Source organism: Pituophis catenifer, unplaced genomic scaffold (assembly GCF_029215685.1).
Source record: "Pituophis catenifer annectens isolate HBS135680 unplaced genomic scaffold, rPitCat1.0.hap2 SCAF_1, whole genome shotgun sequence".
NCBI classification, from domain to species: Eukaryota; Metazoa; Chordata; class Lepidosauria; order Squamata; family Colubridae; genus Pituophis; species Pituophis catenifer.
The window spans coordinates 184,913,797-184,934,163 of NW_027256881.1; positions in this window are offsets into that span (position 1 = coordinate 184,913,797).

Consider the following 20,367-nt stretch of genomic DNA (forward strand, 5'->3'; position numbering starts at 1 on the left):
AAGACATGTCATGATTAAAAATACCAGTTAGTTAGGAATAGATTCATGAGTCCAGAAAAGATCCACCAATGGAATCAGATGGAACAGTTAGGGATCCCTGAAATGGTCTAAATCAGTCCATGTCTGATAGGGCGGCCGCTGGAGCTTTGGATCGGGTCGTGCCTTTGCGGCCTCTGACCCGGCGTCGATCTCGCCTGGCTCCTTGGTTCACCGAGGAGCTGAGGGAGATGAAGCGCCGGAAAAGACGCCTGGAGAGTGGTTGGAGGGCCAGCCATTCTGAATCTGACCAAACACTGGTAAGGTCTCATATTAGGACCTACCTGGTGGCGATAAAAGTGGCGAAGTATAACTATTTTGCTACTCTTATTGCGTCATCAGATAATTGCCCGGCTGCCCTGTTTAGGGTGACCCGCTCCCTGCTCCACCAGGAAGTGTGGGAGGACCCCTTGGAGGGTAGAGCCGAGGATTTTGTACAGTATCTGTATGACAAAATCGCTCAGATTCGGGAACATCTGGACTCTGACTGGGTAGATTCAGCGGGGAGGACAGAGGCAGGTCTTGTGAGTATTATCTGGGAAGAGTTTGATTCTGTGACGCCCGAAGACGTGGACAGGATACTGGGCAGACTGAGCGCAGCCACATGTTTACTGGACCCGTGTCCCTCCTGGTTGGTGCTGGCCTCTCGGGAGGTTACACGAGGCTGGCTCCAGGGGATTATAAATGCTTCCTTGAGTGAGGGTGTCTTCCCTGCCACCTTGAAAGAGGCGGTGGTGAGGCCTCTCCTCAAGAAACCTTCCCTGGACCCGGCAGTGTTGGCAAATTATCGTCCAGTCTCCAACCTTCGCTTCATTGCGAAGGTTGTTGAGAGTGTGGTAGCGCGACAGCTCCCCCAGTACCTGGATGAATCGTCGTATCTGGATCCGTTCCAGTCGGGCTTCAGGCCTGGGTACAGCACGGAAACGGCATTGGTCACGTTGGTTGATGATCTCTGGAGGGCTCGGGACAGGGGTTGTTCCTCTGTCCTGGTCCTATTAGACCTCTCAGCGGCTTTTGATACCATCGACCATGGTATCATGCTGCACCGGCTAGAGGAGTTAGGGGTGGGGGGCACCGTCCTACGGTGGTTCTCCTCCTTTCTCTCTGACCGGTCGCAGTCTGTGTTGACAGGGGGGCAGAGGTCAACCCCGAGGCCCCTTGTATGTGGGGTGCCACAAGGGTCGGTCCTCTCGCCCCTTCTGTTCAACATTTATGTGAAGCCGCTGGGTGAGATCATCCGTGGTTTCGGGGTGAAGTACCACCAGTACGCTGACGATACTCAGCTGTACATCTCCACCCCGGACCACCCCAATGATGCCCTTGAAGTGATGTCCCGGTGCCTGGAGGCCGTGCGGATCTGGATGGGGAGAAACAGACTCAGACTCAACCCATCCAAGACCTAGTGGCTGTGGTTTCCGACATCCCGATATAGTCAGTTGGCGCCATCACTGACTATTGGGGGCGAGTCATTGGCCCCCACGGAGAGGGTTCGCAACTTGGGTGTCCTCCTGGACTCACGGCTGTCTTTAGAAGAGCACATGACGGCCGTGGCCAGGGGGACTTTTTATCAGGTCCGCCTGATTCGCCAGATGCGTCCCTTTCTGGATCGGGACTCGTTAAATACGGTCACTCATGCTCTTGTTACTTCCCGCTTGGACTACTGCAATGCTCTCTACATGGGGCTCCCCTTGAGGAGCACCCGGAGGCTCCAGCTGGTCCAGAATGCGGCCACGCGGGTGGTTATGGGAGCGACGTGGCGCTCCCATGTGACCCCCCTCCTGCGCGAGCTGCACTGGCTCCCGGTGGTCTTCCGGGTGCGCTTCAAGGTTTTGGTTACCACCTTTAGAGCGCTCCATGGCATCGGACCGGGGTATCTACGAGACCGCCTTCTGCTACCAATAGCCTCTCACCGACCAGTACGCTCCCATAGAGAGGGGCTCCTCAGGGTGCCGTTGGCCAAACAGTGTCGACTGGTGGCCCCCAGGGGGAGAGCCTTCTCTGTGGGGGCACCTACCATCTGGAACGAGCTCCCCCCAGAGATACGGAAGATCCCGGACCTGCGCATGTTTCGCCGTGCTCTCAAAACTTTTCTATTTCAGCAAGCTGGCCTGGCCTAACTCCCCTCTTTTAAATTCTTAAATTTTAAATTTTTTAATTCGTGATTTTATAAATTGGGTGTTTTAATCTGTGTTTCGGCCGAAATATTTAATAATTTTAAGGGATTTTTAATATTTGTATTGTCTGTATTTTATCTTGGCTGTTCACCGCCCTGAGTCCTTCGGGAGTAGGGCGGTATAGAAATTTGATTAATAAATAATAAATAAATAAATAAATGTCTGTATAGCATATCTCAGGGTTGTCAAAGTCAGTTTCGTTGAGGGCCACATCAGGGTTGTGTTTGACCTCGAAGGGCTAGGGTGGCAGTGGCCACAGTTGAGCATGCCCAGCATGACATCACTCATGTTGGGGGGTGCCTGTGGTGGCCTGAGCACTCTGCCAGTGAAAACGGGCTCCCGAGCTCCATTTTCTGCTGGGATGGCCTCCTGAAACCTTCTCCCATTAATCGTGAATAATAACATCCCTGTTATGAAAATACATGATCTCAAACCGTTAGGGTCACTCCCTATTTTACATGAGTGGAGAGCAGATAAGTATGTGAGCAAACATATTTTTCCAAAAATTGTTATAGATATCTCCAAAAAATTGGCACCAGTTGACATCTATAATTCTATAACTAATTTTTTTCTTGTGGACATTGCAGCGACACAGAATTTTGCCACTGCACGCATGGTAGCTAGGTTTGAGTCTTGGAAGAGAAAGCCTACATAAAAGTCGTCTGTCCTCCCTGGCAATCTCTCTAGTAAGGGGAGAATATATATTGACCTACATACTCTGTATAAGTCACAGTACAATAAAACATGTGAGATATCTTCGACTTCTCCTTTTCCACATATGCATACCCGTTCTACTATTGGTGTTCTCTTGTATCTATCCTGGAGAAGTGCTGAGGGGAGAATATTAAATCTGGCTTTAAAGAAAGTTATTCTTTGTTTTGGGAAGATCAGATCATTTAGATATCAGTGGTGGGTTGCTCCCGGTTCGCACCGGTTCGCAAGAACCAATAGTAAAAATTTGTAGTAGTTCGGAGAACCGGTAATAACATTGGCTGGCCACGCCCCTGAACGGTCGATGCCCGGTTGCTGCTCGTTTACCCTGCCCACTTCATCAGAGGCTTTTTTTTTTAACTTTTAAAAGCATTTTTTCTACAACTTCTTTGGCCGAAAAAGGTTGTAGGAAAAAAAATGCCTTTAAAAGCCTCTGGCGATCCCAGCTGAGTTGCCTGATCGTCAGAGGCTTTTAAAAGCATTTTTTTTCTGCAACCTCTTAAGGTTGTAGACAAAATGCTTTTAAAAGTTAAAAAAATAAAGTTGGCCATGCCCACCCAGTCACATTACCCCCCCACCAAGCCACACCCACAAAATAAGCCACGACCACAGAACCGGTAGTAAAAAAAATTTAGAACCCACCCCTGTTAGATATCTTGCTGATTCCCACCCACCCTGCTTGATTCTGTCCCTACTGTGGAGAGGCAACCTATTTAGTTCTACTTGGAACTCCATGTCCTTCATTCTATCAATCACCACTTGCTTTGCTTTGTCAAAGCTGAGGGACATTAAGAATACCAATGAGACCCCATAAGAGCCCAGCTTGTGATCTATGGCCTGTTTCCAGAGGGAGGGGAAATTGTCAGTCAGCACTAGCGGGGACAGTCCCTCTGGAAAGAAATGAATTTTTAGCCAATAAATGATCATCATCTTCCAGGCTCTTACCTGAATTTGAGGCACACCTGTCTCAATTCTTAGCTGGGCATTTGGAGTTCCTTTGGAAGCAGCTAAGATGGCTCGCAGAAATTTGGTTTGTATGGTTTCTAGCAAGTTTTTCTTTGCAAGGATTCCTGTTTGTGCCCCATAAAGAATTTGCGCCAATGTTTTTGGCCTCAAAAAGTTTTAAGGCAGCAAGTACTAATTGACCTCCGCCTGTATAAAAGAAATGTTTAATTGCATTTGAGGACCTTCAAACCAGAAGGAACAGACTGTTGTTGGTCATTTCAGCAAAGTTAAACACATAAACTAGGACATGCAATTCAGATTTTGAAGTGGTCCTCAAAACACTGAGTATTACAATATTCTTTCAAATTGAGAGATTAAAGGAAGATTAAATGTTCACTATTTAATCTCTATATACCCCATCCTTACCTTTTCCCAAACATTCCTGCCTTTTGACATCCATTTCTTTAATGCATTTCTCTAGTCCTTTTCATGAGTTACATTTCCTATTTGGCTACACTGGTATGATAAAGTTGAATAATTTTTTTAGGTGGGAAAGGTATGTTCAAAGAAGCCTTAATGCACAGAATAAGGAAATGATCCTTATGTCTCTTGATGTTCTGACCTAGGCTTCCCCAGCAGCATGAAGCCGAGTCCTGGTCCCGATAAACCCCTTTTATTTAATTTACAGTGAATTCCTCTCCAGCAAAGTCTTTCCTCTCCCACAGTCTTTCAAGATAGTTCACAATTACCGACCTTTATCAGGCTTGGAGAGTGGCCAGGCCGATATCTTTCAGATGCTGCAATACAGTAATGAACTAATTGTCTCCTGCAAACTCCATTCCCCTTTCGCTCCTCTTTTATTCCCTCTGGGAGGGGCTCTTCATTGTCCACTTGTGGCCTTACTCCTTGTTCTTTAGCTGTTCCCTTCATCTGTTAACTCTGCGCATGCGCACACTGAGACAGGCTCCAGCTGTTCATCTGCCTCACTGATGTCTGACTTCAAAGGCAGCTAATAACTGGCATACGACTCTAGCTCCCTCTCTGCCTCCAATGCATAGCTCTCATCAGAGCCTTCCCCAGACTCCAGGACTGGCCCATATTCCTCCCTAACCTCCTCACTGTGTGAATCTGCTGCCAGATCTGTTGGCCTCTGGAGGGCCACAACACTTGACGATAAACACAGATCTTAGAAGATGACTACTAAGAAAACTAGAGATCCTTTAATACTGGCACAAAAGCTCATTCCTATTGGATAAACAAATAAAAAAAATATTAATAACATAATGAGCAAACTTTTTCAAGTGTTGTTTCTCTGAAACTATTTGAAAATCAAACTGGAAAATAAATTAACCTTTATTTTAGGTTGTCTGTTTCAACGCTGTATGTGTCCCTCCACCTCTTTCTAGATACTGTTATGTTAAATCGCGTCTCAGTAGGTAACCCTCTTCCCAAATTGTCCTGTCTGCTATTCCAGCTCTTCCACATATATTGTTGCACTGCCCATTTTCCTGAATGCTGCCTCATCTCAACTTTATCATGGAGGAATTGAACTGACCAATCATGAATGAAGAAAGAGGAGAGTGGAACAGACTTCGGAATGAAGAAACCCAGCTTTCAACCAAAGGCTGTCCGCTCTTCTATGCTTAAGTAATATTTATTAGTAGTGTTCTCTTTCACATTTTTAATTTTTTTAAAAAAAAATTTCTAGCTGCCTTATTGTTTTACTTTTAGATTTCTTTCCTGCCTTTCTGCTAATGCACATTGCCTTAAACTGCAATCCCATCATTTTAAAAAAGTACATTTCATCTCAGGTGTTAAATCGGTATCATAATCATAGGCTTCTGGCCAAATCCTTGTTCACTTACCTTTTTCTTTGCAAACTAGTGCAAAACACTTTTCTCTCTATTCTTCTCTACAGTCTCTTAGGTATAAATCAGTGTTGGGTTGTATAAATCAGTGGTAGTAAAACCAGCGGGAAGCTCCGCCCACCGACCCCGACGTCATCAAAATGCTTCTGCGCATGTGCAGAAACTTCTGCGCTTGCACAGAAGAGCATGCATACACACTTGCTTTGCTCGCTCGTGCGCACAGCTCTGCTGCGAACCAGTAGTAAAGGTAAGTAGAACCCACCCCTGGTATAAATACTTCAAAAACTTGAGCCCAAAATTTATGCTGCTAAGTGAGAAATTTGTTAAGTGAGTTTTGCCCCATTTTGTGACTTTTCTTGCCACATTTGTTAAGTGGATCACTGTGGTTGTTAAATTAGTAACGCGGTTGTTAAATGAATCTAGTTTTCCCATTGACTTTGCTTGTCAAAAGGTTGCAAAAGGTGATTACATGACCCCGGGACACTGCAACTATCATAAACGTGAGTCAGTTATCAAGCATCTGAATGTAAATCAAATGACTATGGGATGCTGCAATGGTCATAAGTGTGAAAAATGGTAATAAGCAGTGGTTATGGGATTCAAATGGGTGGGATTCAAATAATTTAACAACCAGTTCTCTGCCTTAATGACCGGCTGGGTGGGTGTGGCCATGGTGGGCATGGCCAGTGGGTGTGACAGGCAGCACTCAGCCTCCTGCACCCCCTGGGAGCAAAAACGGGCCATGGGGGGGATGTGCCGCCCCTCCCTGCACCTGATTTTGGGCCTAATAGGCCTCCCTGCAGCTTCCTGGAAGCAAAAATGGACCACAGGGGGGCTGCGCCGCACCCCCCATGCCTTGTTTTGGGCCTAGTAGGCCTCCCTGCAGCCTCCTGGGAGCGAAAATGGGCTACGGGGGGCTGCAGGAGGGGAGGTCTCCCTGCACTTACCTGGGAACCAAAATGGGGCGCATGGGGACTCTTGGAAGGGGAGGGGAGGGGTGGGGCTAGCCAGCAATTTAACTACCGGTTCGCCTGAACTGGCCCGAATTGGCTGAATCCCACCACTGGTCTTAAGTCACTTTTTTCAGTGTTGTTGTAACTTCAAATGGTCACTAAGCAAACTGTTGTAAGTCAAGGACTACCTGTATAGGTAAGTAACCTAGGCTTTCTTATCTCTAAATTATTTCCCAAACAGAACTTTTTAAAATTTCTTTTGATACAAACAGGAGCTCAGGAATTTTTACATACAAAAATTGGGCTTCTGACTTTAGTATTTCTCTCTCCGTGCATTCTTCCTGCTGCACAAAGCCACTTCCTATCCAGCAGTGAAGTTAAGGGGAGGGAAAAACTTAACACTGGATAAATCTTAAGCTTATACACATTACAAATGAGGCTTTGTTGACACTGGTTGTCTATTTGACCCCCTGAGTTTATCTTATAGTGGAACTCTGCTTTCCATCTTATTATTTTCCAAAGAGGTATAACCCACCTGCCTGCCTGTAAACAGTGAAACAGTGTCATAGCAAAATATGATTGTAGGCAGTGCTGTTTTATCACTCTTGTTCACTTTACAGTGAAGTTTCCTTTGAAAGAAGGAGAGAGAGATTTGTTTAAATCAGAACAGTTGAGGGGAATGGGGGGGGGCGCAAAGACAGATGCATCAATCATGATGGGAGAGAGAGGGGAGAACTGGTGTGTTTGTGGTAGGTATGTTTAAAAATGAACCAAGATGCCTCAAAATGGGTTTTCAGAAATGTGCTTTAAAATGGTGATTCACACTATCAGCTAGAAAAAGGAACATTCAGCACAAAAAAGCATTATCTCAAGCTTAGGACATAAACCCAAGATTTGAGCGTATGGACCTGGATAAATATTAAAGGGAGAATGGATATATAGAGAAAATGGTTCTGGGAATAACTAAATAAGCATGGCTATTCTCTCTCTCGACTGAATTGGATCAAGTAGATCAGGGGTGGGTTCTACTTACCTTTAATACCGGTTTGCATTGCGCCTGTGCGGGTGCGTGGGCTCGCTTCACTCACGCACATGCACGCTCTTCTGCGCATGCGCAGAAGCTTCTGCACATGCGCAGATCACCTATGATGACGTCCGGGTCAGTGGACGGAGCCTCCCACCGGTTTTACTACCGGTTCTTGCAAACCGGTCCAAACCAGGGGCAACCACCACTGAAGAAGATAAATGAGATCTATGATTAAGAAAGCTGAATGAGTGACTTCGGAGTCGGGGGAGGACAAATAGGAGACAGACAAAGAATGGTAGGGACCACTATGGTAATAGTGTTATTCTCGTTTCAACCCTTCAGCATTTATTGAGAGAAACTAGACTGCTGAAACAGGTTTACTATCAAAAGCCACTCAAAGTTACAAAAAGATCACTTGTCCTACATTAAAAAAAAATGGCTATTCTTTGAAAGTTTTGTCCTTTAGAGAGACTAAGTGATGGGGAAAGAACAGGTTTACATGTGGGAGCTGGAGAAAGAAGCATTATTGCTCATGGTTGCCTTTTCTAATAAGATTGTTCCATTCAGGGCTCCCTAGATTCATGACAACATTTTACCTAACAATGAATGAGGAAGAATTTTGCTGATCCTGAATCACTGTAGGCATAAGCAATGCCTTTACACTTTAAGGTGATCGATCATAGCAGAAAAGCAATGTGTTACAGAAAACACTGATAATGAAACACAAACCAATGGCCTTACAGAATTATTTCAGCTGAACAATATCTTCTCATCTTCTGTGTTACTTTCCATGCTTCTTACATTCCCTTTGTAATTTCTTCCACTATTGAACATTTGATTGTAAGCTATTCTGGACAGATCCATTTTCCCGCTGTGATGTACTATCAACATCAATGCATAATTAATGTGATATGTAATCTGCTGCTACTGCTGTCATTGTATCCACTATTAACCTGTTGCTAGAAATTCTACTATTCTACCGCCTCATTCACTAGAATCATCAACGCTGTTGATGCTTTTTCTGTCATGGCTTCTACTATCACTACTTTTATTGTTACAATTAAGACAACATTTGAGAGCAGAGGGAAGGATGAAGGATGGTCAGGTCATGATAGTCTTTATCCCAGATATTATGTTACCTTTAAAAAGCATGTGGCCATTAATGCTTATTTATGTATGAGCTTACTAGAGTTGCATGCCTTGCGCTACTTATTGGAGTGAGATGGTATCTGTCTTAAATCTGGTCCCCTGAGAAATAATACTCTTCTATGTGTTTGTCAGAGTTTAATTATACTGAAATACAATACTAGCATCATGTATAGGCTGCCAATAAAACTGCTGCTTGAGATTTTGACCAATATGGGATGAAATCCTCTGTATGTTTAAGGATCCCTAAAAGAAAGAGAGAGAGAGAGAGAGAAAAGCAGAGAAACATTGTCTCTGAAATCTGTTCAGCTGGTTTCTTTCCTCTTCCCCTTATACTCTTGTCACAACTGCCCCATGGAAAAGATCCTAGAAATTTGTTGCTTTTCTCTTCTTTATATTGCTTGTAATCATGTGGGAATGGTTTTCTCCTGAAATTTGAGATGTTAGTAATTATAATAAGATGATGATAGCACTGGTGGCAGTGGGATTTGTTTCTAATTAGACTTGAATAGGCCAATATGTACCACAGATAGAAAAGTATGCTCTCCAGAGGTTCCCTTCTTGTTGTTGCTGCTGCTGCTCCTTTTATCTCAACTATTTAGCATGATTACAATCAGATGCTGACTTGAACCCATTGCCAAAGCTGTCCCAAAAGTGCTTTTTCAAGAGGCAACTGGACTTTTTTGTTTTCTTTGAAAATGTTTCACTTCTCATCCAAGAAGCTTCTTCAATTCTGACTGGATGGTGGGGAATGGAAGGATTTATATTCCTTGCAGACAGCTAGTAATTTGCATCCTTTTAGAGAGTCATTGAGGCCACTTGGAGGTTTATCTGTGTCTTCAGGGTCACCTGAGTAGTGCAAGTGAGTGTGGAGCCTTCTTGGAACTGCTGAAAAGACTGTTGTAAACTGGAGATAGATGATGTTGAATCTCTACCTCTCTATTGAGAGAGAACTATTCAATTTTGACATAGATGGCCTCTTTGATCCCACTTTCAGACCAGCGGTCCTCTCTATCCAAAATGTGGACTTTGCTGTCTTCAAAAGAGTTGCCTTTGTTTTTTAAATGCAGATGGTGTCAGGTTTCGATGTCGTCTCAAATAAAATAAATTGCATTTCCAAACAAATAGTCTTTGAAGAAATCCTTCATTTTATTAATCATGACAACTTGTGGCGTAGCCAACACTGACTTCCTGACCCCAAAACCTTCCCTTTCCATTCCCCAATTCTCTGTGTCTCATTGACCCTCTTCCCAAATCACTCTCCCCATATCTACTACTTCAGCTCCCAGGAATGTCCCCCCTCCCATCTCATCTCCTAGGGTATATTATATTATATTATAGTATATTATCTTCAGGGAAAATAAGCAGGTGAGAAGTCAAGCGTCCTCTTGCCAGCTGCCCCCTCTTCTCCTTCTTATGTCAGCACTAGAGTAAATGCAGGTTGAAGTGCTGACAGATGGACTGCTGAATCTTGTCCTGATGGGTTTGTTCTCCTATGTTGTGCCATGCGTTTATGAAGTGGTTGTTTTGTTTCCTCAATGTACAAATCTGCAAAAGCTACTACCACCACCAAGACTGACCCCAATAAAATCTGCTGATTCACCTTGGCTTCCACACTCCATTTCTTCTCCATTAGTGGTAGCCTTACTACTTTTCTGCCCAACCAGCTGACCACCTTTAGAATTCTACCTAAGTAGTCCTTGAAAAAGTTGTCTACATAGGAAGCTGGTGCAACTAGCTCAGCATGTCTAATTTGAAGGACCTCTTCAGCAAGACAAATATTATATGGCTCACCTCAGCAGTCAGACATCCTAAATAGCTGTATAACAGGCATAATGAAGTAGTTGCTTTGGGTAGTGGTTTGAGAAGGCACTGAGTGAGGGCTTGGCCTCAATTGACACACCAACCTTGATTTTTGCTTAAGCAATTGCTTAATTCTCCCTAATAGAAGGGTCAAGCTTGGACATCAATGAGCTCCTATTTCTGAAAGGTTTATTTTTATCATACCAGCAAGCACATGTCTTTGACTATCTTCTGCATATTAATCATTGTTACATCACCTTAAATGACTTATGTATATATGTATGTATGTATGTGTTTGTGTGTATACATATACTACACATACACACACACACATATGTACACACACACATGCACATAGATTTTTATCACATTTTTCCACTAAAAAGACTTTTTAGCCTTCTTAGCAATTTATTTCACACATTTTCACATTGACCATATTCATTTCTCTCTTAGGTTTGATTAAGCTTTTTTCACCTTTTTCAGATTTATTTTTAAGAAGGTCATTTTCCTCCATGCTTATTAAGAAGAGCATATGAGATAAATTAGTCTATGAATCTAATTGCAAAAATTAATTTCACAGTGTGGGAGGTAATGCTTTTATGGATGGCATTAGATTAATTTCTCTTCTTTTAACCATTGATATAGCTGATCACTAGCTTTTTGTTCCTTTTCTGCTCTTTGAAATGTTTCTTACTCTATTTTTCCATTCATCCTGTCCTCCAGAGGTGGTCCTGGAACTGCATGAAGTTCTCAAAATCATGTGTTCATGAACCCATAGTTCTCTTGAGGATTTCTAAAATATGATAATATACTTTCTCCTATTTTGTTTAAGAAATATATGGAAACTGGTATAAGCTCTAAAATAAGCATCAATTGTGGAAGAAGTGACAAATGCTCATTTTTTTTAAAAAAAAATCCTAAAATCCTAGTTCTGTTCACAGAGTAGAATGTGGCCCACCCATTTTGCCCCCCTCCCTACTTTGCATGTACCCCTCCCCAAAACAAGTACAACCTTCAACCATTAAAGTATTGCTAATTCTTTCTGGTTTTCTTTCTAGGACTGACACTATTTTGCTTTCCCAGTGCTGTGACAATCTCCTCCTCTTTTTATTTTTGCACAATCGTACCCCAGGACATTGCAGAGAAAAAAATTGTCTTCCTGTAAAGGGCTTTTCCCTCCCCCTCAGAATGTTTCACTAGCATCTCTCTGTAGAACCATTTATTTTATAACATCTGCAGGAGCCAAAGAATGAGAGAAGGAAACAGAGGAAGAATTGGGGAATCACAAATTCAGTAGCCCTTTTTATTTTTTTCCCTGACCTTTCTTTTTTGCCTCTTTTTAAAAATTCTATTTTCAAAATGAAATGGAAGCTCTATTATGCAGAGTGCAAGTCAGATCCAAAATTGCTCCTCTAATACACAGCATCTTGCCAGGGCACTGTTACCTGCTACCTTTGGAGGGTAGCTTAGCTTCCTGGCTATCAATTATCCTTGAATCTATGTTCAAAGGACACACTAAGCTCAAAGGGAGGAACTCAGAAAATCTGAAGGGGGGCAGTTGTTTCTTTTGTTGTGAAGTGAGTTTTCTAATAGTCCTCAATGGCACAGTAATCAACCATATGTGGTGGAGAAAAACAGGAAAATAGAATACAGTTCTTTGTTTTACAAGTGTTAGGTGCTTTCCCTGTGATGCTGAAATCCTATTACACCCTTGAAGTTCACATTGTTTCTTTATTAAACCTTATGCCAGTATTATTTTTATCACTGCGGTCTTGCTGACCAAGAAACAGATTCAGCTTCAAAGAAGCATTTTTTCCCTTCACTGCTGCAAGGAATCAGGAGGGAAGTGTATTTAACCCTTTCTTCCATTTCTCATACATTACCCGTTTGCTCCTGTGAGATAAACAAGTTTAATTTTAAATATGGGAATAGACTCCCACATGAGTTAAGAGCATTACTTGTAAATCAGTGAAGGGTTTCAAAAGAGGTGAAATGGTGAAAGCGGTATCAGTGGAATGTAAGCTCAACCCATTTTAAATGTGAATTGTGATGTTCCACACAGATACAAAATGAGAAGGGCTTGCATTGAAATCATGCAATTCTGCTTTCATCAGTTTGAAAAAAAAAAAAAACCATCTGAAGCAGCAGATGCTTCTGACACAAAGTCATCAGTCTCCGGTAACAAGGCTAGTCCCATGATTTTTGAAGCCCTTGGACAATAATTATTGGTAAATCCCTTTGATTTGTATGCACAAGAAAAGATTGAGTCCTTAAATCTAAGAATTTAATGAACACTAGCGTTTAAGTTTGGCACTCCTGCTTCAGTAAGATTAAAGGTTTCAGCTAACTCTTTCACCCCAAACCTTTTCAGTTCTGGAGTTTGATGGTTCTTTTTCCAGACCCTGCCAGTCAAAATTCCTTGGCTGATGGGATTTGCAGTAGGCCAGCACAAGTGAGGTGGGACAATCCACAGGCAGAGTTATGTTTAAAATCCCTGCATGCATCACCCCAAGTAACACTCTTAGCCTATACTTCAATACCTGAAAAATCCCTCTTTTGAAAAATAGGTCCTTGCAGACATTTTTATCCAAAATATGCCAGTCTTTATGCCAATAGTTTTTACACTCTGACAATGTTAGCAGAGACTAATAAAAGCTAAGTGGATAATATATTTTAAGTTCCAGAGATCACAATGTCTGTTTCTTCTCTCTCTCTCTCTCTCTCTCTCTCTCTCTCTCTCTCTCTCTCTCTCTGAGTGTGTGTATATATGTATGTATGTATATATATATATAAGATTGAGAGTATCTTGGCGACGTTTCGATGAGGTCCCACTCATCATCTTCAGGCTGGTGTCTTCGGCTTCGTGCTTGTGCGAGGAAAGCGTGATCGGAGCTGCCGTCTCTCTATAAATACTGGTGGGGAGGTGTGGGGTGCTGGCTTTGTTGCTGTGAGCGGGTTGATTGTTTGTGTTGTTACATCTTGATTAGTTGATGGAGTTGATGTTTGCAGATTAGTCAGCTGTTTCGTAACATCCTGTGTGGGTGAGGTCCTTTCCTCGCACAAACACGAAGCTGAAAATATATATATCCTGTTTCCCTGAAAATAAGCCTCCCCCCAAAAATATTTAAACGCATGCACAGCCGGTCCCCGCCATTTTCTCTAGTTAGGGTTAGGGAGACTTAGTTGGAAATCAGGTAAGATAGCAAGAGGAGCCCCGTCTTACTCCACCCACCCCAAAATAATAAGACCTCCTTGAAAATAAGTCCAAGCGCTTATTTCGGGGTTCAAAAAATATAAAACAGGGTCTTATTTTCGGGAAAACACTCTGTGTGTGTGTGTGTGTGTGTGTGTGTGTGTGTGTGTATATTATTAAAATTAAAAGTATGTAAACAAGTGCCAATTTCATTTTGAAACAAATATTGAAGAATACATATATGTGTGTGTGTGTGTGTATGTGTATATAAATTTGGTTTGGCAAATAACCTCAATATTTGTTTTAACAATGAAATTGGCACTTGCTGCTTCGGCTTCTACTTTAATCTTATGTAAATTTACTCTATGTAAATTTCCTCTCCCTTTGAAAGGATTGAACCAATCCTTACTCACAACAAATTCTTCATCACAATCACCTTCACTGGCTGCACACACAGCTTTTAAATCCTTGAAAAGTCTTTGAGCCTTTCCTTGCAATTAAGTAAGGCTAACAGGCATATTATGCTGATTTTGATCGTCTAACCAAATTATCAATAGTCTTTCCATTTCAATGATTAAACTACTGTGTTGCTTAGTAATAATTGTAGCTTTCACCAGGGCAGGGCCTTTCACATGCTCCATTATTCTCACTTTACCCTCTGAAATTGTTCCAATCGTTATTGACTGTAGCCACACACTTTTGCGATAAAAGATGGTGTTTTACCTCTTTTGATAGCTTTTTTTATTTCCACTTTAATTCCAATTGTCATTGTTTTCATTTTCTTTGATGCATCATTAGCACTTGCATTGGACTGACACTTCAGAGGTATAGTTACAGGAGAAAATAAGAGAAAAATGTAAGCCAAATGCAAAGTTACAGACTCAACACAATGTTAATGGCAATGGGATCTGATTTAAAATGGTGGATGACGTTCTCCATCCTCAAGCTGACTAATTGCTAAAGCCTTTTCATGAATATCACAAAATAATATATGTATTTGTTATTATAAATCATTGTATAGCTCAGTTTTTTAATATAATATGCTTTGTGGCAGATTGTAAGTATGAGTTATCTGTAAATCGGATGTTCATAATCCAGGGACTGCCTGTATGTATTTCCAAGTTCGCATTCATCTTGACCAGCTGTCCTCTAGCTACAATTCTCCTCATGATTCTTTACAATTTTCCATACAGAAAGCGGTATGATATCTTTCTCTGCTCCTTTTAGCCCAGTCAATACAACAGATTTGATAGCTGTTCAAAAGAATTATAATTGTTGAAATTTAATTTTGCATTGTGGTGTACCTTGATAATGATTATTACATTTAAATCATTTTGTGAATAATGGCTAGAATTATGCAAGCAGCTGTCCACTTGGACAGCTTGTTCTTCTTTCTTTTAACCATCTTCCTGGGCCATAAAGCCTGTGCTTGGAGGACCTTTTGAAACAGATTTTGAAGATATAGGAAAAGTTAAACTTGCTATTGTGTTGTGGATACATGGGCTTTTGAAGCCCAGATCTTTCAATCAGAATAGAGCTGGAAGGGACATTGGAGGTCTTTTAGTCCAAACCTAGTGGTGGGTTGCCCCCAGTTCGCACCAGTTCTATAGAACCAGTAGTAAAACTGGTGGGAGGCTCCACCCACCGACCCCAACATCACGAAACACTTCTGTGCATGCGCAGAAGAGCATGCGCATGACCCCACTGCGAACCAGTAGTAAAGGTAAGTAGAACCCACCCCTGCCCAAACCCCTGCTCAAGCAGGAGACCCTATACCAGTAGTGGGTTGCCCCCGGTTCAGATCGGTTCACAAGAACCGGTAGTAAAACCAGCAGGAGGCCCTGCCCACTGCCCTGGATGTCATCATTGGTGATCTGCGCATGCGCAAAAGCAAGGCATGTACGCTTGCTTCGCTCATGCACGTGAGCAATCCTGTTGCAAATCGGTAGTAAAGGAAAGTAGAACCCACCCCTGCCCTATACCATTTCAGACAAGTGACTGTCCAGTCTCTTCTTAAAAACTTCCAGTGATGAAGCACCTACAACTTCCAATGGCAAGCTGTTCCACTGGTTAATTGTCCTCACTGTTAGGAAGTTTCTCCTTAATTCCAGGTTGCTTTTCTCCTTCATTAGTTTCCATACATTGTTTCTTGTCCTTCCCTCTGGTGCGTTGGAAATTAAACTGACCTTTTTGTGGCAGCCTCTCAAATACTGGAATACTGCTAATATGTCCCCCCTAGTCCTTCTTTTCTCTAGACTAGCCAAACCCAAATCCTGCAAACATTTTTCATATGTTTTTGCCTCCAGGTCTTTAAATTAATCAACTTAGTTGCTCTTCTCTGCACTTTTTCTAAAGTCTTAGCATCTTTTTTTTATAATGTGGTGACCAAAATTGGATGCATGTATTCCAGGTGTGGCCTTACTAAGGCTTTGCAAAGTGGTACTAATACTTCACATGATCTGGTAACATATAAAGAGCAAAAAGCAAGATAAACTCTGTATTCCTTATTTAGAAATACATTGAAATTTAGCATTTTTAACTTTATTTGCAATGTGTTCAAAGTAAATGCAGTACATTATGAAATATACATAGAAATTAACTGGTATTAATTCTTACTATCTAGTCATACAAAGTATAAGGCATGCTACATTTGCACTTTTCACCAACAAAGGAATTCAAAAAGAATTTCTTTGTTGGTGAAGAGTGTGTTTTTACTGCCCAGAAATATGATGTCAACCAATCATACCAGTGCCTTACTTTTGAAACTACAATGCAACCTAAGTGGGGAATGACCAGTTTTCCTTGGCAGAAGGGCCTGATCCAGTGGTGGAATTCAATTTTTTTTACTACTGGTTCTGTGGGCGTGGCTTGGTGGGTGTGGTGTGGCTTGGTGGGCATGGCTTGGTGGGCATGGCAGGGGAAGGATACTGCAAAATCACCATTCCCTCCCCATTCCTGAGGGAAGGATATTGCAAAATCTTCATTCCCATCCCACTCTAGGGCCAGCCAGAAGTGGTATTTGCCGGTTCTCCAAACTACTCAAAATTTCCGCTACTGGTTCTCCAGAACCTGTCAGAACCTGGTGAATAGCACCCCTGGCCTGATCATGTCATAGATTTTTTGCTGCATTAGTTCCACAATGGGACGTACTATATACTGAAAGCACTACTGATTCCATTAACAAATACAGTTCAGGGTGTCCTTTCCTAGCAATAGCAACATCATTCCCATTTTCAGGCTCACTTGGCAGGCTCTTCTTCAGCATATTTCACCCTAAATAATTGGAGCAGAAATATAGCCCTGCGGCACTCTCCAGGGTGAACCAGAAAAGCAACAGCAAAGAGGGGCAAAGATTTGATTGCTCCCATTTGGATAACACTTGCTGCTGTCCATCAACAGTTAATATAGCAGCAGCACCTAAGACTTTCTACAGGCAAAGTCTTAATTGCTAAAAAGGAGTTCTAATTTCCTGTGCATAAGAAGACACAACCATGCTCTCTTTCCCAGATTCTTTTGCTGCCATGTTTCTTAATCTAATTGTAAGAAGGATTTATCCAAGCTTTGGTTTACATGTATTATCAACTTAATTTTAAAAAACAATTTCATCAGATCTAGTGATAGCTTCTGAATATCTAATAACATTATCAATAATAATAGCAGCAGCCAGCCTCTTCATTGTATTAAAAATGGTGGAGTTCTAAAGGGCGGTATAGTATTTTGATTTCCAAATACTTAAACAATGTTAATAAGGAACTACAACAAGGTAATGCTTTGAGAAGAGGGTTACAGTGTATTTTTCTCTCCAAAGTTCCCCTTGCCCACAATTATAAAATGTTATCCCTAAGAACGATAGTATTACCAGAATCCTTGATGGGAAAGCAAGACAACCAGGGATTTGGTGAAACCAGGCCCAGGGTCTTCAAGGATCATCAAAGGATCTGCAATAGAACAACACCACTAGCTTCAAGGGATAGACCATTAGCTAGAATCTGGTACTCTCCTCTTGGGTTCAAATAATTTTCTGGTACTCAGTTAAAAATCTGTCCTTACTAGTTATCAGCTACCTATTTAGAGAACCATCAGCTACAAAACTGATTGTTCGTTATGGACCAATAAAAATAAAATTGTACTCAATTCTGTCTTCAACTAACCTGAAATTATTAATTTTCCTGCCATCAATGCCCTATTTTTGCAAAAGAAAAAAAAAGAGGGGAAAAAAACCCCTTTTTTTCTAGAGGAGCAAACTGAGAAATTCAATGAAGAGAGAAGAGATCCTAGGAAAGAATATATCAAACGTACTTGATTTCTTTGCAATAAGCATCCATATGGTTGACTTTAGAAAATTTAAATATGAAGTTTCTGAAGCAAAGTGCTTATTCGGAAAGTTATCCACCTGTCCCCACTCCCCAAAGGCCATTTAGATAAGTGCCATGACTTAACCCTTCACCCTTCTGTTTCTGCTTCCTCTTTCCTTGGTCTTCTGTTGTGGTGTGCCATAGAAATGCTGTTTAATGCACCATTTCAAGCTGAAAAATTGACCTGCACCAGAGCATCCGACAGCACAGTCATTCTTGGGGTGTCAAGACAAGAGCAATTCTTCTCAGCAGAGTATCTTACTTTAGCAACATCTAACTGCTTGGCAAGGTTGAAGAAGTAGAAGAAGGGGAAAGACAACAGATAAGGTAGATGGATGGGATCAGACAGATTACAAGAATGTCTTTTGAAGAGGTAAAGGTTATTATTGAAGATAGTTTGAGATAGTTGCATTTGTTTGTGCATTCACCAGGAGTCAAGTCTAACTTGGTGGCACCTATCTAACTAAATGATTGCAGCCATTTTTATTCTGAGACTGGAGAAAAAGAGGGAAAATGACAAAATTGCAGCTGGTTTGAGAGAAGGAGAAAACAAGTATGCTGGGATCTCATTGCACTGTTCTGAATTTATTTACTTAATGAAATATAACTTCAGGTATGTTTCTTCTTAATATGTTCAGACATTTTCATTTTAGGTGATACCAGAAACAAAAGGATCAAATGGAAAGTTGATTTTTATTCCAATAGTGTTTTCATATCTTTTAGGTATGTATGTATTGCTGTCAGTCTTACCAAGTAGACCAGACAAGAAACATGACCATATAAGCTAATTCTAAAAAAAAAAAAAAAAAAAAAAAAAAGTTTCCCCTGTGCAGTTGTATCTGACTCTAGCAGGTAATGCTCATTTGGACTCAGTGTTGTCCAAAGTCACTTCCATGGGCATTTGTCAAGGCATATGGAACACTGTTACCTTCCCACCAAATGGTACCTATCTATCTATTTGCGTTTTCATGCTTTTGAACTCCTTGGTTGGCAGGAAGCTAATTTTATTGTATTGCAAAGCTATATTAACAGAATCTTTTAAGTCTGAAATTATATTCATATGTTCAGACTTTCCCTCTGTTTCCTTTATAGCCCAAGAAATTAAAGAGGGTCCCTTTTGAGCCTCTTGCCCCACCCACTATCCAATTGCAGCACATGCGGTCTCTTATCGGACTGTTCCCTAGGCAGCATCTCTTTGTTTTGTCTCCAGTGGTCTTATCCACAGAACCTCACAGTTGCTTTCATGAGCATTAATCCAGACTTGGTACAGGTTCTGTTACATAGTAGAAAGCCCAGGAAGGGGGATACAGTATTTCTTTGAAAACATCTGTTTGTCGTTGTTGAGGCATTTCTGGTGTTAATGTTACTTATTGAAGGCTTCTTGTGTCCAATATCTACTATCAGTCTTTTACTGGAAAAGATTATCCTTACTTTAATGATCTTTTACCTACTGCAGCCTGCTAGACTGCTGCATCAAATCCAAAATACCACATCCACCAAAGGACAGAAAGTTTTGTTTATTAAAATATATGGTCAAAGACAAAACCTAGAGGATGGGCTGTTTGAAGCACTATCACTTCATTTCCAAATCCCAGAAGAGCTTCCCATCTTTTTTCCAAAGCCATTATCTCCCCACCAGTAGAAGAAGTTGGATTGGTGAAGGCTGTTCAATAAACTATCTCTGGTGGGTTAGATATTAGTTTCATAGCTACTGTTTACTTATTTTTAAGCCAACTTTGGCCAGTCTTCTATACTTTTACTTTTAAAAAGTTACAGTTTTGTCCAGAAAGCTACTAGAAGTTGGGCTGGACTTGAAAGATATTTCACTTTTTATTCCTTTAGGGTTCATTTGAATAAAAATATGAAAGTAAATTAAGTTAAAATAATTAAACTATCTCAACGGAACCTTCTTTGTGGTTTTTCAAAACTTCCATCCATACTATTTACACAGAGAAGACAGATCTGCCTCCCAGTTTCTTAATAAGAATTCCACTTCTCGAAAAGAAGTGGATTCTCCATCCAGCTCACTGATTTACCTCCCCCAAAAGCCCTTGCCAATTCTTTACCTACTACCTGTAAATAAATAGATAAATAAAGAAACAATTTGAAAGAATAACTGCAACAAGCAACTTGTTCATTTTAGTATTTTTTTCACT